This window comes from Ceratotherium simum, chromosome 11 (assembly GCF_057802395.1).
Source record: "Ceratotherium simum simum isolate JZ-2026a chromosome 11, ASM5780239v1, whole genome shotgun sequence".
In the NCBI taxonomy this organism is placed as follows: Eukaryota; Metazoa; Chordata; class Mammalia; order Perissodactyla; family Rhinocerotidae; genus Ceratotherium; species Ceratotherium simum.
The window spans coordinates 12444341-12460511 of NC_141910.1; the positions used below are offsets into that span (position 1 = coordinate 12444341).

The following is a 16171-nucleotide window of genomic DNA, read 5'->3' on the forward strand; positions in this document are numbered from 1 at the left end:
TTCCTTTTCTCAACCTTCATCTGTAGAAAAGTTTGCTTCTTGAGCTACTTGAGATCTGTTTCCCTATCTAAAGAGTTGGGCTCTGTGCTTCTTCTACTAATATATTATCTCAGAAGTACATAACTGGGATGATTTTTATGTAATCTTGAGGACAGGAGCCCTTTAAGATTCTCTTACTCAAAAATGGATACAGCTTGGTTTGAGGCCTAGTAAGGCACTGCAATGCTCACGTCTGGTAGTATAGGTTGTAAGCTGGGTCTGACCACACCCTCCTCTTGTGTCTTAGCCTTCTTCTTTTTTTAAAAAAAAAATTTTTTTTTTAATTTATTTTATTTTTTCCCCCAAAGCCCAAGTAGATAGTTGTATGTCATAGCTGCACATCCTTCTAGTTGCTGTATGTGGGACACGGCCTCAGCATGGCCGGACAAGCGGTGCATGGGTGTGCGCCCGGGATCCAAACCCCGGGCCGCCAGCAGTGGAGTGCGTGCACTTATCTGCTAAGCCACGGGGCCGGCCCAAGCCTTCTTCTCCTTAATCCAGAACAAAAGTAGCCCTAATGGAGAAACAGAAAATGACCATCTACACCTACTTCATCTCTCCCTCCTTTACCTGAAGTCTGGGCAACCTGCAATGTTATTTTATATCAGACTTCGAATTCAGCTCAACCAGGTCTTGTTACTCACCTGCTCTGTGCTGGGCATTGTGTAAGCACAGTAATGGCCCGGTGCTGCCTCATGTTGGGTAATCCCTCTTGGTCAGCAGTTCAGTCGGCAGCCATTTCAGTGCCTACTGGGACGTGCAAGACCCTTTGCTAGGCTGTGGGGGCAATATGAGGATAAATAGCACATGGGCTCTTGCCTCAGAGAGCTTCCAATCTAATGGGAGATGCAAGATATATGCACATTTTAATTAACAACTGAAGATAATATTGTGTAACTATTCCATTGAACAAGTATGACTCGGGGTAAAATCAGAAAGCAACTTGATTTTTGCCTGTTAATGTTCTTTTAAATTTATTCTGTAGGACTAGATCTTGCTCTGCCCCTGGATGAAATTTAGACAGGGCACATGACTGTTCTGGTCACCCTTGGTCTCAGTCTCATTTCAATAATTATAATGTCCTTCCCAGTAATAATCCAAACTTCAATCTCGATGTAAAATTGAGTCCTCTTCCCATCCCAGCTTGGTGCTGCTGAAGAGAAGCCTGTGGTGGTTGGTGGTCTGGATGGGGAGTGCTGGTTTCTACTCTTCCTTACTTATTTAGCTATTGGCATCTGCAGCCCCTTCAGGGTTGTTGCCTAGGGAAGGAGAAGAGGTAAGAGGAGTAGGAAAATTCTCTCTACACGTCTGTGATCTCCACCTTACCAGGCTCCTCGGTGGATGTGGTGATTCTTTTACACATCCCTGGTCTGACCCCTCTGTTATTCCCCTCGAAGGCCAACCTTTCTACCCCCAGTCAAGTCCCCCCCCCCACACTCCCACCTCTCACCTCCTTCCTCCTGGAGAGTCTATGTGGTCATGTGGAAATTTCCTCTGCTTCTGCCCCCACCCATCATCCCTTCCCTTCCTTTTACTTTACTGTCTTGGATGAAGCTGCCCTCATCCCCTGATCCTGGTTCAGCCTTTTATCTCTGCTCTGTGCCACAAATCCCCCAAAAGTCAATCAGCAGAGCAGGTTCACCTGGTATGGAAAATGCCAGGATTTGGAGACCAAGAGTCCTTTTTTGGATAGGGCTCTTCTTTGTTGTGGCTCATAGAATAGGGCTCCTTATAATTGATTTAATATAACTCCAATCAAAGTAAAAAAGAACTATTTTTATTATTAAAATTATTTAATTGTTTTTTGTGATAAAATAACATAACATAAAATTTACCATTTTAACCATGTTTGAGTATACAATTCAATGGCATTAAGTATGTTCACATTGTTGTTACAACCATTACCACCTTCCATCTCCAGAACTTTTTCATCAACCCCAGCTGAAACTCTGTACCCATTGAACACTAACTCCCTGTTCCTCCTTCCTCCTAGCCCCAGATAACCACTATTCTAGTTTCTGTCTCTATGAATTTGGCTATTCTAGGTACTTCGTATAAGTGGAATCATATACTATTTGTCTTTTTGTGACTGGCTTATTTCACTGAGCATAATGTCCTCAAGGTTTATCCACATTGTAGCATGTATCAGAATTTCCTTCCTTTTTAGGGCTGAATAATATTCCATTGTATGGATATGCCACATTTTGTTTATCCATTCATTAATCCATGAACATTTGGGTTGTCTCCACCTTTTGGCTATTGTGAGACATGCTACTATGAACATGGGCATACAAGTACCTGTTTGAGTCCTGGCTTTCAATTCTTTTGGATATATACCCAGAAGTGGAATTTATTTGTTTTTTAATAGAGAGTACATCCCTATGGTGGACAATATAAAAGGTACAAGAGGTTACACATTGGCCCGAGTCCCTGCCTCTCTGTTCCCCTCCCAGGAATAATTATTGTAACCAGTTTCTTGTGTCTTCTTCCCTGGAGAGACTGTGCATCCAAATGCACACCCCACGTACAAATGGTGGCGAACCATAAGCATTCTTTTATACTTTGCTTTTTTCCCATTTAACAATATTTCTAACAGATCATTCCATAGCACAGTTTAAAGAGCATTCTCATTCTATTTAAGAGCTTCATGGCTTTCCAATGTACAGAAAAAACTTTTTTCTATCAGTCTCTTATTGATGGACACTTGGGTTGTTTCCATTGTTTTGCTGCCATGAACAATAACAGCCAGCATTTACTGAGCATTTACCACCTTCCAGGCCCTCTTTAACATCTTTTCCAGGTATTATATCGTTTAATTGATCACCCTGTGACATAAGTGCAGGAATGTGAGTAACTGCCCTAAACCATGCATATGTCTTTGCCCACAGGTGGGAGTATATCTCTAAGACAACCTTCCATACGAAGAATTGCTGCCACCCAAAGGTATGTGCATTTTTAAGTTATATAAATATTGCTCAGAGTTGGCCCACCCGTGGGATTAGTCTCATTCTTAAATCATAAGCAGGGTAACCACATACCTTATTGCCCAAACTGGAACCCTTTGAGAATGAAAGGGGCGCTACTAATAATGAGGCTGAGACAACAGGGCAGATGGGGACTGTCCAAGGCAAATTGGGATGCAAGTTCAACCCTAGTCTTAAGGAGCAATCATTTAATTTCAGGGCAGAGATAAATGCACTGAGTCCAACAAATGATTAAATTGCTGCCATTGTCTACCGCCCGAGCTTCTCATCTAAATGAGATTTTTTTTAACAGCGCATTTCTCCAACACTATTTTCTTAAAAAGTCTATCCTTTGGAATACCAGTTTTAGCCCCTATACTCAAGTGTGTAAGAAACATTAGTTTATTTTCTAAAACTCTCCATCTGTATTTTGAGCCCCCATTTTAAAAAGGTGCTGACACTTAATCTATGTCGGTTCTGAATTTCCTTCATGGTTTCCATTTTGGGGCTAGAGTTGGGTGGGGAGCAGGGTTCTTAGGGACCTACACTTGATGTCATCTGTCCTTGTCCCATGTATTCCTTGTTCCTTGGTACCTGCAGGTCATTGTGGAGCTCAGAGTCTCTCTCCATGTCTTCATGCCACCTTGGATGAGGGGTTGGGGACAGCCTTGATCTTTCTCACTACCGTCCTCTCCCATGCTTGAGTCTACGTCTAGGCCAAGAGTCTTTTCTATTCCCCTAAAGGAAGAGGTTCCTTTCATCTATATTCTGCTTTCACATACCCTCCCTGAGGCAAAACATGGAATGGTCTGGCTATTTGAATGGGGGAAGGGAAAGGAGGTAAAGAAAATAGGCTGGAGGAGGCATTGGCTAATTTTTCAGAACATTATTTTGCAAGGTATATATAAATGTGTTATATAAGGTGTGCTTCCTGTTTTTTTAACTATTATGATTTCATCATTTTCTATGTCTTTTAGGAAAGACCCACTACCCCCACCCCCCAGGCCAGGTCAGCCATTCGCCAGCTGTGTGAACTTGGGTAAGTTACTGTATCCTCTCAGAGCTCCAGGCTCCTCCTCTGTAAAGGAGGATAATGGTAGTTCATGTTAATTGAGTGCTGGCACTTGCCAAGCACTATTCTAAATGTTTAATGTATATTCGCTCACTTAATCCTGACCACAAACCTGTGAGATAGGTACAATTATTCCCATTTTGTAGATGAGGAAACTGAGTTTCAGGATTATAAGTAACTTGCCCAAAGTCACGTGATCTGCTCATCCCTTGCCCAGTCCTGACCTTCGTAAATACTAACGGCCTCATGGGGTCACTGTGAGGATTAACTGAGGTCACGTGTGTGAAGCTCTCAGCCCAGATCCTGGCACATAGTAAAAGGTCAATAAATTCTAAGTTAATATTTTAGTCATGATTTTTTGGTCATTCTCATCCAAAATGCTGTTGGAATTGTATTTAAATTGTATATAAGTTTCTGAATATTTAACATATTTGCCCTATTCAGTTTTCCCATCCAGGAATATGGCACCTTCTTTTATGTTTCTTAGCAAAATGTTGTCATACATTTTCATATAAGACGTGCATTTCTAGACAAGTTTATTTCTAGATGTTTTAGAAGTTTTGTCACTATTGAAAATGAAATCTTTTTCCCCATTATATCTTTTAATCAGAGAGTGTCACTGTCCCCAGGTTCTTGTTAATGAATCACCCACTAGATGCCCCCAGAGGAGTGGCTTTCCATACCCTCTCATTTTAGGCTGACAATATGAAGATTACTTGACCCACACAGAGACATACACTCTGACAGGAAACGAGGTGACCAGTGGCTTTCCAGGCTTGCTCAGGCTGGCCGAGGCGCCAGAGCACTGTCCCCTGGCTCAGGAAGTGTAGCCTGGGGGAGGGAAGGTATGGGCTTTCTCTGGGTCCCTCCCAGAGCCTGTCTGAGGGATGAATTCCCAGGTACCGGCAGTTCCTCTGCGGCCTCAATGATTCCCAATCACATTTGCTAGACAATGGCCCCAGTGGCTGCTTTGTCAAGGGCCAAGCTCGCTGCCTTGGGAGTCTGGCTCACTTAAGTAAAGGGACTGCCATCCAGTAAAGCCTCATTTTTCTCTGTGAAATAGATCATCTGTAGTCCCTAACAGTCAGCTTTTGCTAGCCTCCACCTGGGGCCTCAGGTCAGCCCCAGCAGAGAGCAGGTGCTGGGGAGAGAAAAGGACCATGGTTCAGGGCCTGCAAAGGGATCTTGGTTCCTGGAGAAGTACAATGACTGCTCCATTCCTGCTAACAGCAAGGAATACCACTCCCTACCTCCTCAGAACAGACGTGTCATGAGCTTCCTGGGAGTGTAATAATTATAATGATATTACTAGTTAACACTGATTATTTCCTGTGGGTCAGACATTGACCTAAAATTTTATATATTTTCGTTCAGTCAGTTCTCATAACAACCCTTGAGGTAGATTATTATTCCCATTTTTCAGCTGAGGAAATTGAAGCAAAAAAAAAAAAAAAAGATAGGTAACTTGCCCAAGATCCCACAGTTAGTGAAGCCAGGATTTGAACCCAACCATTTACAAGCCTCTGTTTTAGGTATCAAGGATACAACAGTAAGACAAAGTCTCTGCCATAATAGAGGAACAGACAATAAATGAATTAAAAAACACACACACAATATGGTTTTGGATAGAAATGCCATACAGACAATTAAGGCAGAGTTAAGGACTAGAAAGGAACATTTTAGATGGGCTGGTCTGGCATGGCCTTCTTGGGTAGATGACATTTGACCAGAAAGCTGAATACATGAGGGAGCAAGTCATGCTGAAGGTTGGGGAAACAGTAAGTGCAAAGGTCCTGAGGTGGGAATGAGCTTGAGGTATTAGAGGAAATGTGAGATGTGCAGTGTGGCTAGTACAGAATGAGCCGAGGTCTACGCTGTTGCTGGCCACAGGCCACAGCAGTGATCAGGCGGTAGATGGAGATGGGGAAGGGAGAGGAGCCATCCACTGCATAACGTGGGCCTGGCCTCTTTGGGTTTCTCAGCTTCCCTTTAAGATCTCACTCATCTTTTTTTGTCCTCCTGTATGGTCTTGACACCATCACAGCATGTTCCCTCCTCAACCCTGGCTACAGTTCAAGGGCAGCTAAAGTCGACAAGAATCTGGGGCAGCTAGTCTTGTACCACCCGCCAAAACTTAGCACAAACAATCTGAGAGCCAAAAATTATGCATACTGGAGTGAGTCTTGCCCAGCTCATGGGGAATTTCTTGTGGATAAAAGTTCTAGATAAGCCTGCTGGGGCCCCCAAATGAATCCTCATTCCCACCAACACAAGGGGCTGAACTTGGCAGGCCTCTCCAGGTAGGAAGCTCATTCTGTCTTCATGGAACTTTGTCCCTCATGCCAGGGCCCTGTGTCAAACCTGCCTGAACCTGGCCGTATGTTAAACCCAGGTGGGATTCAGATGGCATTTGGCCAGGAGATGGAAGGGAATCTCTCCCTGTGAGTAGCCATCCCTGTCCGCCAGGTCTCTAAAGGAGATGGAGACACAGAGGTCCAAGGCTGCAAACTCCTGAGTCTTTGCCCCTCCTCCCTCTTTGTAGAGCCCATGATTGAGGGGCCCATGTGGAGTGCTCTCTTCTCTTGGGTTAGAGGCAGCCTAGAGCCTAGAACCAGAGGGGCTGAACGGTCTATCCAGGATTTCTTGAGCTCGGCACTGTTGCCGGTTGGGGCCAGCTGATTCTTTGTTGTGGGGGGTGTCTCGCGCATCGTAGGGTGTTACCAACCCTCCCTAGCCTCTACTCACTAGAGGCCAGTAGTACTCTCCTCCCAAAAATGTCTCCAGATAGTGCCAAATGTCCCTGGGGGGAACACACCTCTGACTGAGAACCACTGGGTCCAATCTTTTCCCTTTCCCCTAAGCCAGTGTGTGGATCTCAGCTGATACCAGTCTGCTGTTGAGGAAGAATTGAAAGCCCCCAAGCATTTATCCCAGTGCTTAAAGCCAGCTGGGTGAACCAGTCTCCTTGGCAGCAAGGTGGAAAAAGGCCAGAGGGAAGGGAGTGGAGAGAGAAGAGGTGGCCAGATCTTCCTTCAACAGTTTTTGGCTCACAAAACTAAACTGTGAGGAAATGCAGGGATGGAGTTGGCCATAGACATCATGGGGCTAGGTCTCTCTCCCCCTCCCCATTCTGTCTTTCAATCACACATAAACACACACACACCCCTCTGCCACTCGATGTGTTGTCTTTTTTCTCATCCCCTGAAGAAAGGCTTTCTCCAGAGGTGAAAGAGAGCTTAGTGCGGGAGGAGAACGTTAATGGATGGGCTGATTTAGACCAAGAGATTGGCAGGGCAGGAACAAGAGCTTATGGGTATCAATGAGGGAGGAGTGAAGGGATTCATCATGGGGTCCAGACCAGAGTGAGGAGTAAATGAAGCCATGAGGGGCTGGTGGAGGGGGAGAAGAGAAAGATATTTGAAGACTAGAAATCTTCATCGGGTTGAAAAGCAGGAAGAGAGTCAGAGATTAGGAAGCTGACCCCTAAGAGTCTCAACTTTCAGCCCAGCTCCATGAATATTTGTTTGTTCTGCTCCAGAGACGCAGACTCATAGAATCACAGGATGTTAGAGCTTGAAGGAAACTTAGAGACCATTTAGTGCACTCAACTCCATGCAGGCTCTTCCGTTAATTCATCAGCACCGCAATTCGAGGACGATGCTTGTTCACAATCTTTCCCTCTCTGCTTGGAATCCCTCTTTACTCGGAATCAAATGAGAAATAAAATACAGGAGTCAAATGGCTAGAAATTAAAATAACCTTGTAACAGATAAAGCTGATTGGAGAATTTGTTTTAGAATGTACAACCACAATTAGGCTTCCCAGTTCTTTCCGCCAGAATCAAACTTATCTACCCAGCACTGGAAGACCCCCTACCTGCAGGGCAAGCACTTTCTCAGGGAAGTTTACTGTGCAGAGAGGAGGGGAGGAGGGCAGCTCGGGCCTTCCCTGGGGCAGGCAGTTCTCAAAAGGATCTAAGTCATGGCACATGCCCATTTTTTTCTCCCAAATTTACCAAACACAAGAGCCACTCATCATCCACTAGGTAGGAGGGAGTGAGGAGGTAGAGAGGTGAGTGGACAGTACTCTTCTCAAGACTTCCGAAACGACAGAAGCTCCTACTTTGTAGACAAGGGTCAAGTGCTTGGAGGGAGACAGATCAGTTCCCGAGAACAAGACACCATTTATTAAGTGCAAACTCTGCTCCAAGAAGACTGAAGCCCAGAGAGGTGAAGTGATTATCTCAAGGTCACACAGCTCTGGGGACAAAATAAGGTTCTCCAGACTCCTAATGTCAAAGCTTTACCATTTCACACTTGTAATCACAGCAGATCAGGTTCATCCAGGGTCATCAGCCTAAAGTCAGCAACAAGAATCTCCTACTCCATCATTCAGGTCTTCTCACCCCTTCCTGCATTACCACCACTGCCTCCACCACCTCCATCTACGCCTCCACCACCTCTGTCTACACCTCATCACCTCCATCTACACCTCATCACCTCCATCTACACCTTATCACCTCCACCACCTCTGTCTACACCTCCACCACCTCCGTCTACACCTCCACCACCTCCATCTACACCTCATCATCTCCATCTACATCTCCACCACCTGCCTCTACACCTCTCTCACCTCTGTCTACACCTCATCACCTCCATCTATACCTCATCACCTCCATATAAACCACCACCAGCTTCATCTACACCTCCACAACCTCTGTCTACACCTCCACCACCTCCGTCTACACCACCACCACATCCATCTACACCTCATCACCTCCATCTACACCTCCATGCCTTCCGTCTACACCTCATCACCTCTATCTACACATCATCACCTCCATCTACACCACCACCACCTTCATCTACACCTCTACCACTTCTGTTGACACCTCCACCACCTCCATCTATACCTCCACCACCTCCATCTACACCTCATCACTTCCATCTATACCTTCACCACCTCCATTTATGCCCAACTACCATATCGCCACTTCTACCGTTCCACCTACACTTTCACCTCTACCTTTTCCTCCATCTCATTACTACCTCCTCCCTTTTGTTAGCAGGCAGCCGGCAGAGACCACCTGGGTGGAGAGGCAGACATGAACTAGAAGGCTACTCACATGGCTCTGGTCTCAAGAAGTCTTCAAGATCTTTGAGATCAAAGATCTCTCCAGCTTATGATGTCCCTGGTCCCCCCCAAAAGATCATCTTGGAGTATTTGATGAAGATTGTGATAAAGATACATAAACATAAGTACATATGTTTATACATATGTTGACAACAAGTACAAACTGCCACAATTCCTAAGCCATGCCCTAATCTGACAGCTGCAGATTTAGGTACTTGCTATATGATAAGATCCATTATTGGCATCTCAGCAGTCCTCAAAGCTCTAATAACCTAAAGATATTCAAATGAGCTATAATTTTGCCAGCCAGCCAGAGTCAACCCAGTATATAACACCAGACTCAGGCCTTTGCAGGCTCCTGGAGGTGCTGCCACCTGTTTGTAAAATAGGTAACCTTGCGATGGGGCAGGATCATCTCTAAGGTCTTTTAGACCTCCAGCTCTAACATCCCTCCAAGACAGAATCCAAAAAGGATCTGGGATAGAAACCTTGCCAAGAGATAAACTAGCATTTCAAAATCCCAGGCTGAAACATATCACTGCCATAAAAAGATCAGCAAGCTAAAATCCAAGAAATTTAGAGCAAAGACGTCTGCCTATGATTGTGGCTAGCCCTGTTCAGACCCTGCACTACCCTGGTCTGTCAGCCAACCAGGCATCGGTCCCTCATCCTGCAGGAGTGTCCCTTCCCCCACCCTGGTCACAGGGCTGGCTGCCAATGAGCCCCACTAGTCAATCTCCAATGCCCCAAATACTGTTCAGCCTGGAAATCACAGGGTGTCCTTCTTGCCACCCAACAGCCACAGAGCGAGTGACTGGCCTTCCTGAGATTCGGATCGTGGTTTCCAGTGCTAAGAGCGTGAAGGTAAGTTTGCAGCTTGGAGCTTCAGAGATGGTAGACAAAGCTATGCAGATAAGGGAAAATGTGCTTTACAGGATGAGCACAGAGTATTTAAGAGGAAGATTCTCACACACTGAGATGGAGAATACTCTGAAAGCTGGATAAATCTTGCAAATGAGCGTTGAACATTTGCCTTTCCTTAAAAAATTATACTGTTTTAGCCTCGCTGGTGCCTTGAGTTCACTGGTTTGGGGCACAAAACCTCACACCAAATTATCAGAAATGACAAGAGACTCATTCTCTTGGACATCCTGGTGAGTTAGTTCTTTTTTGTTCTCATCTGATGGAACTGAGAATCTTTTTCTTCTAGGCACATAAATTTCTATTGTCTTTGCCAAATTACAAGACTGGCTGAAATATTTATGAAGTAAGCAAAAACCCTGAGACTTACCTCTTCCCCACAAAACTGTGGGAAAATAGATTACATCTGTTCATGTAACATTTTGGGATAGAAACTGAATAATGGCTGGCCTGCTTTCATTACACTTTCCTTTGGATGTGGTACCTGGCTTTGTTACTGGTAGTTTGCTTAGGATATTTTGTTTGTTTGTTTGTTTGGTTTTTTTCTCCTGGGGCATGCGTGGGTGGGGTCTGCAGGGCCCAGAGGCAATGGATAAACCATCAACTGGACCCGTGGCCTTTCTCTTAAAGCCCAGTATGACCCCATGTCATTCTTGTCAATTCAGTTCACAAAATAATCCCAGATGAGCCCCTGGGGAGGTCTTTTTCTGAAATACTTTGGGCTATGAGAGGGGTTCACTGGATACCATGTTGGGCTGGTCCCATTCAATAATGTCAAATGGCTTAAAAGATGGAGTGGGAGGAAAAGCTCCCCAAAGGCTGACCGATGAATGTGGCACAAACTTTTTTCTAGTTAGTTTTCTTCCAGAGACATGGAAGTCTATTTTTGAAGATTTATTGCCATATTTTTCCCTTCTTCCCTAATAATTAAACTATCTTGTTCTGTTTGTTTCCAGTGTCTAGTGCAAATATCTGGAACAAAGTGGATTTGTTGACTGAATTGATGTACCCCTGTGGATGGGGTGGGAGGCTTAAATGGCAGGTGATTTAATCACCAGGGTTTTGTTGGTCAAATGTGCTGTCCATTCATAAGGCTGGCTGTGTCACTAGCTCCTTGCTGCAGTGGATATGAAGGCTGCTTGGGCAGGGGCCCTGAGTGACTGTTCCCTGGTACGCCTATCTGGTCCTTAGCCTTGCAGGCTTAGGGCATTAATTTTGTCAGTAGGGTTTGGATTCTCAGGGATCTCAAATGTGATTCCAGGCTGGTAGCAGGGGCAGTAAAGTGGAATGGGGCCCTTAAGGGGTCTAAAGATGGATGGGACAATGATGGTGAGCTGGTTGGGCAGTGGAGCAGCTGGTGGAGGAAAAACTGCCAATACAAGTTTTGTCATTTGCTACACGCCAGAGGCTGGTGTGTTATTAACACTGTTCCTTTGGCAACATATTGTAGTGGATGGTTGTACTGGCTAATACTCTTTGGATGCAAGTAACTCAAACCAACTGAAACTAGCTGAAGAGAAAAGAGTTCATTATCAGGCCATTGGGAGGTCTTGTGGATGGAATTCGGCTAGACCTCAGGAAGGGCCTGGAACTTGGAAACCCACACCAGACTCCCTCTATCTCCCACATCTTCAGATCTTTCTTTCCTCTTCTTCCTCCTTCTTCCTTTGCTGCCTCCCCTCCTGTCTCCCTTCCTTCCTTCCTTGGGTCTGGGAATCAGAGATAATTCAATTCTAGTCTTGGCTTTGCCATGCCTGGCTCCTTGACACAGGAAAAATTACGTAATTCCCTGAATCTCCATTTCCTTATCTGTAAAATGGAGGTAAAAATTATGCACTGAATTTTAGTCAAGATTAAATGAGATTATGAAAGCAAAATACCTGACATTCAATCACTATACATTATGTGAAATGCTAGAGACAGAAATTCTGTTTCATGGGTTAGGTCGTGACTGGGAATTTTTATGATGGGCCCTGCAGCTGCCGATCAAAGCAATAATTAATCTAAATGCTTTCCATATGGCCAACGTTCTACTTCAAATGGATGGCTTCCTTTGAGTATGATCTGGGGCAGCCTGGGTGCTTCTATTTCTGCACACTCCTGGAAGGGAGCTTCTCTCTGTTTGTGAGGAGGTGGGACTCAGCACAGAGGAGATGAGGAAAGAATGGTCTCAACTAGTGCAGAACCAGGAGGTGTACATCTCCCTGAATATGAGCCACATTACAGCTCCGTCATTCTAAGGTTTAGTGGAGTTTTCATCTCTTTTTGCATCTGTATCATCATTTTTTATTCACTTTTGTTTGGTTTCCAATCTGAAAATCCATAGTATTTCAAATACGATAGAACTCATTTTTAAAACATGCCGAAAACTCCATTTCATTTGTATTAGTCAAGAACTGTCAACTACAAGTGTCAGAAACCTAACTCAAACATGAGAAAAAAGAAAGTGAATTATCAGCTCAACACAACTGAGAAGGCCAGTTCAGAATTCACTGATTCAAGGGATTAGTGTTATCAGTACTCTGTTTCTCTACTTTCCTCCAATACTTCTCTCCAAGTGGCAGGCAAGATAGTAGCTCCCGAGCTTATCAGCTTCACAACCAGAGCGAGAGCCCGAGTCAGAGCCAGAGGGAGGCAGTGTTTTTGGATGGATCAAGTGGAAATATCCTGGGAAGAATTCTGATTGGCCCAGCTTTGGGCGTGGGATCATCCCTGAACCAATCTCTGTGGTGGGGGAATGGGGAGTGTTTGATTGGCCAGATGGGGTCACATGGCCTTTCCCATGTGCGGTTGGGGAGAGGTGGAGTCAGTCCCACCTAACCCATTTGGAGGCGGTTCTCTATTGGTAAGAGAATCTGTTACTCAGCTTCTCTGTACTCCTCACCATGGCCATACCAGAGGAGGAAGATATCAGCTCTCAAAAAATCACTAGCCTGTTCAAGCTACCAGTGTGTTCTTGCTAAGCTTACCAGTTCACAATACCCAGTTTGAATGAAAAGATGTGATGTTAGGTTTGTGAAGCTCACATGAAGCAAATTCTGTGTGTGGCGATTCAATTTAATAGAAAATGTATTTATTTCCTTAAAATAGTGGTTCTCAAAGTGTGGTCCCTGGATCAGCAATGGCAGCATCAACTGGAAATTTGTTGGAAATGAAAACTCTCAGGCTCCACTCAGCTCTATGAAATTAGAAAGTCTGGGGCGGAGCCCAGCAATACTCGGTTTTAACAAGCCCTCCAGGTCACTCTGATGTGTGCTTAAGTTTGAGAACCACTGTCTTAAATGTTCTTTGTTTTGTAGTTGTCCCGAATATTTTAAACATGATTTCACTTTTTTTGTGTGTGTGTGAGGAAGATCAGCCCTGAGCTAACATCCATGCCAATCCTCCTCTTTTTGCTGAGGAAGACTGGCCCTGAGCTAACATCGGTGCCCATCTTCCTCCACTTTATGTGGGACACTGCCACAGCATGGCCTGACAAGCGGTGCGTCAGTGCGTGCCCGGGATCTGAACCCAGGCCACCAGCAATGGAGTGCGCGTGCACTTAACCGCTACGCCACAGGGCGGCCCCACACTTTGAATAAACAGACTTAACCATGGATTTTCAAGGGATACAATTATCACGTCAAGTGGGAGCACATGTCATATTAAATTATTTGCCTTAAAATGTTTAAAATAAAAATAATATATGACTATAATTTAAAAATCAAGTAACACATGTAAGAGCTTATACCAAAAAGCAACTGAAAACTCCATCCTTTCCACACACCTGACAGTTCCACTTCCCAAAGACAACCAGTTGGAATTCTTTTAGCTTTTTCTGTTGGTTACCTACACCCCTCTAATAATAATTATTATTATATATATATGTATCTCCTTCTACTTATCAGAGTTAGAAATTAGCCACCTACAGGTGAATATTTAACTATCTTACACCTTACCCATTGCCTCTTCTTCATCTTCCCAATGAAGACATATCATCACTGTTTCGAGTTAATTCAAAAATCATTGTTTATAGGGGGCCGATCCGGTGGTGCAGCAGTTAAGCGCAAGCTTCGCTTGGCGGCCTGGGTTCGGCCCGGGGTTCCCAAGTTCGGTCCTGCGCATGCACCAACGCACCGCTTGTCAAGCCATGCTTGGCAGCGTCCCATATAAAGTAGAGGAAGATGGGCATGGATGTTAGCCCAGGGCCAATCTTCCTCAGCAAAAAGAGGAGGATTGGCATGGATGTTAGCTCAGGGCTAGTCTTCCTCACACACACACACAAAATCAGTCTTTATACTCTTCTGATTATGTAACATGATCACATTTTATTTCTTGCAGTTTTAATTTTTCACTGGCGTTTCTAATTGCCTTTCTTTTTCTTTGCAGTTTCTGTCTTGGTCACTCTCTTAAGTTATTCCAAATTCTCAAGGAGTGTATCAGAACTCTTGCATTTCATCTTTTCCTTGGGTGGCTCCTTCTGAAACCTCATTTTTAGCTCTTTTGAGGCTGATTGCTCCCCAGGGCCATAGCACAGCTGTCATGTAGAGACCTCCCTTTGTTATTCTGGTTGGCTCTGCTCTCTCCTGGATCCCATTGTCTTCCTCTTCTTGGTTCATGGTGATAACATACTTAAATAACCTCCTAGGAAGTTATGAGAGAAAAGTAAAATGATTTCTTGCATGTCCAAATCTGTCTTCTACCCTTGCTCTTGATTGGTAGTTTGGTTGGGTACAGAATGTGAGGCTGGAAATCATTCTCCCTCAGAATTGCACAGGTGTTGCCTCATCATTTCTGTTATCCAAGTTGCTGATGAGAAGTCTTCTGATAATCTGATTTTTATTCATTTATAGGTGACCTGTTCCTGTTTCTTTCACTCTAGACGGTTTTAGGATCTTTCTTTTCTTCACATTTAGTGTTCTAAAATTTCATAATCACATATCGAAGTGTGAGGATTTTTCCCTCCAATCATTCTTTGTGAAGAATACTAGGCCCATTTTATCAGAGACTTCTATGTCAGTGTTATGTCATTAGTTCTCTTATTTCTTAAAATAATTTTTAATTTTTAATAATAAAATATTTCAAACTTGTAGAATGACAGACATTCATATATCACTGTCCAGAACTAACAGATGTTAATATTTTATCATATTTGCTTCATATCTATATTTATCCAAAATATCAAAGATACAGCTAGAACATCACAATTAAATGTTACCTCTCCCCAGAGGTCTCATTCTCCTGCATGATTTTATGCTTCTATTACTTATAAATGTAGCAATAAACAATATTGGTAGTGTTTTCTGTGTATTAAAGTTTTATATAAATAATATCATTTTATTTGTATCTTTTTACAACTTGCTTTTTTTACTGATTATGTTTTTGAGATTTATATACATTGGTACATAGAGATCTAGTTCATTCATTTGAACTCCCTATAGTATTCCGTTATGTAGCAGTTAGGAAGGCCTTCAGCTAAAAGTAACATAAAACTTGACTAGCAGTTTACTATCAAGTAGATTTTTCCCCCCCACATAACAGGAAGCACAGAGATAAGCAGTCTGGGGCTCAGTGATGTTATCAGGAACCCACGTTAGTTCTAGTCTTCTACTTTTGTTCTTAGCCTGTGCCTTTGGTTTTCATACTTGTCACATCATTGTTGCAAGATGGCTGCTTCATCTAGAAGCCTCATGTCCAAGATCTATACAGGAAAGGGGGGAGAGTAAAGTACAAAATGTGCATCCCAGCTGTGTCTGTCACTTTTTATTAGGAAAATAAAAGCTTTCCTGGAAGCCCTACCCAGTGGGCTTCCATTTAAATCTCATTGGCTTGATAGGGTCTCATGACTACTCCTAGGATCAGTTACTGGCCAAGGGCCATAAGATTACCATGAAGGGTTTAGACAGATCACAATTCACGCTTGGGGTTGGGGAAGGGGTCTACAGCAATCAAGGGCCTCCTGTCTCCACATGAACAAAATGGCCTTATATAAATAGGCAAGAAGAAGAGGGAATGGATGCTACAAAGTGTAGCAGACACTGCTAGATGACTGCTCGATGCTTTT

The 16171-nt window shown here is 43.9% G+C and overlaps 1 protein-coding gene across 1 annotated transcript in view; it reads left to right on the forward strand.

Moving 5' to 3' along the window:
• The first annotated feature begins 2926 nt into the window (after positions 1 to 2926).
• The window catches only part of SLC4A5 (solute carrier family 4 member 5), a 108829-nt gene continuing 95584 nt past the window's right edge, over positions 2927 to 16171 (forward strand). The window contains exons 1-3 of the mRNA XM_087436553.1: positions 2927 to 2982; positions 3980 to 4041; positions 10007 to 10071. The gene's annotated coding sequence lies outside the window, so the exon portion shown is untranslated. The remainder of the gene's footprint in view (positions 2983 to 3979; positions 4042 to 10006; positions 10072 to 16171) is intronic.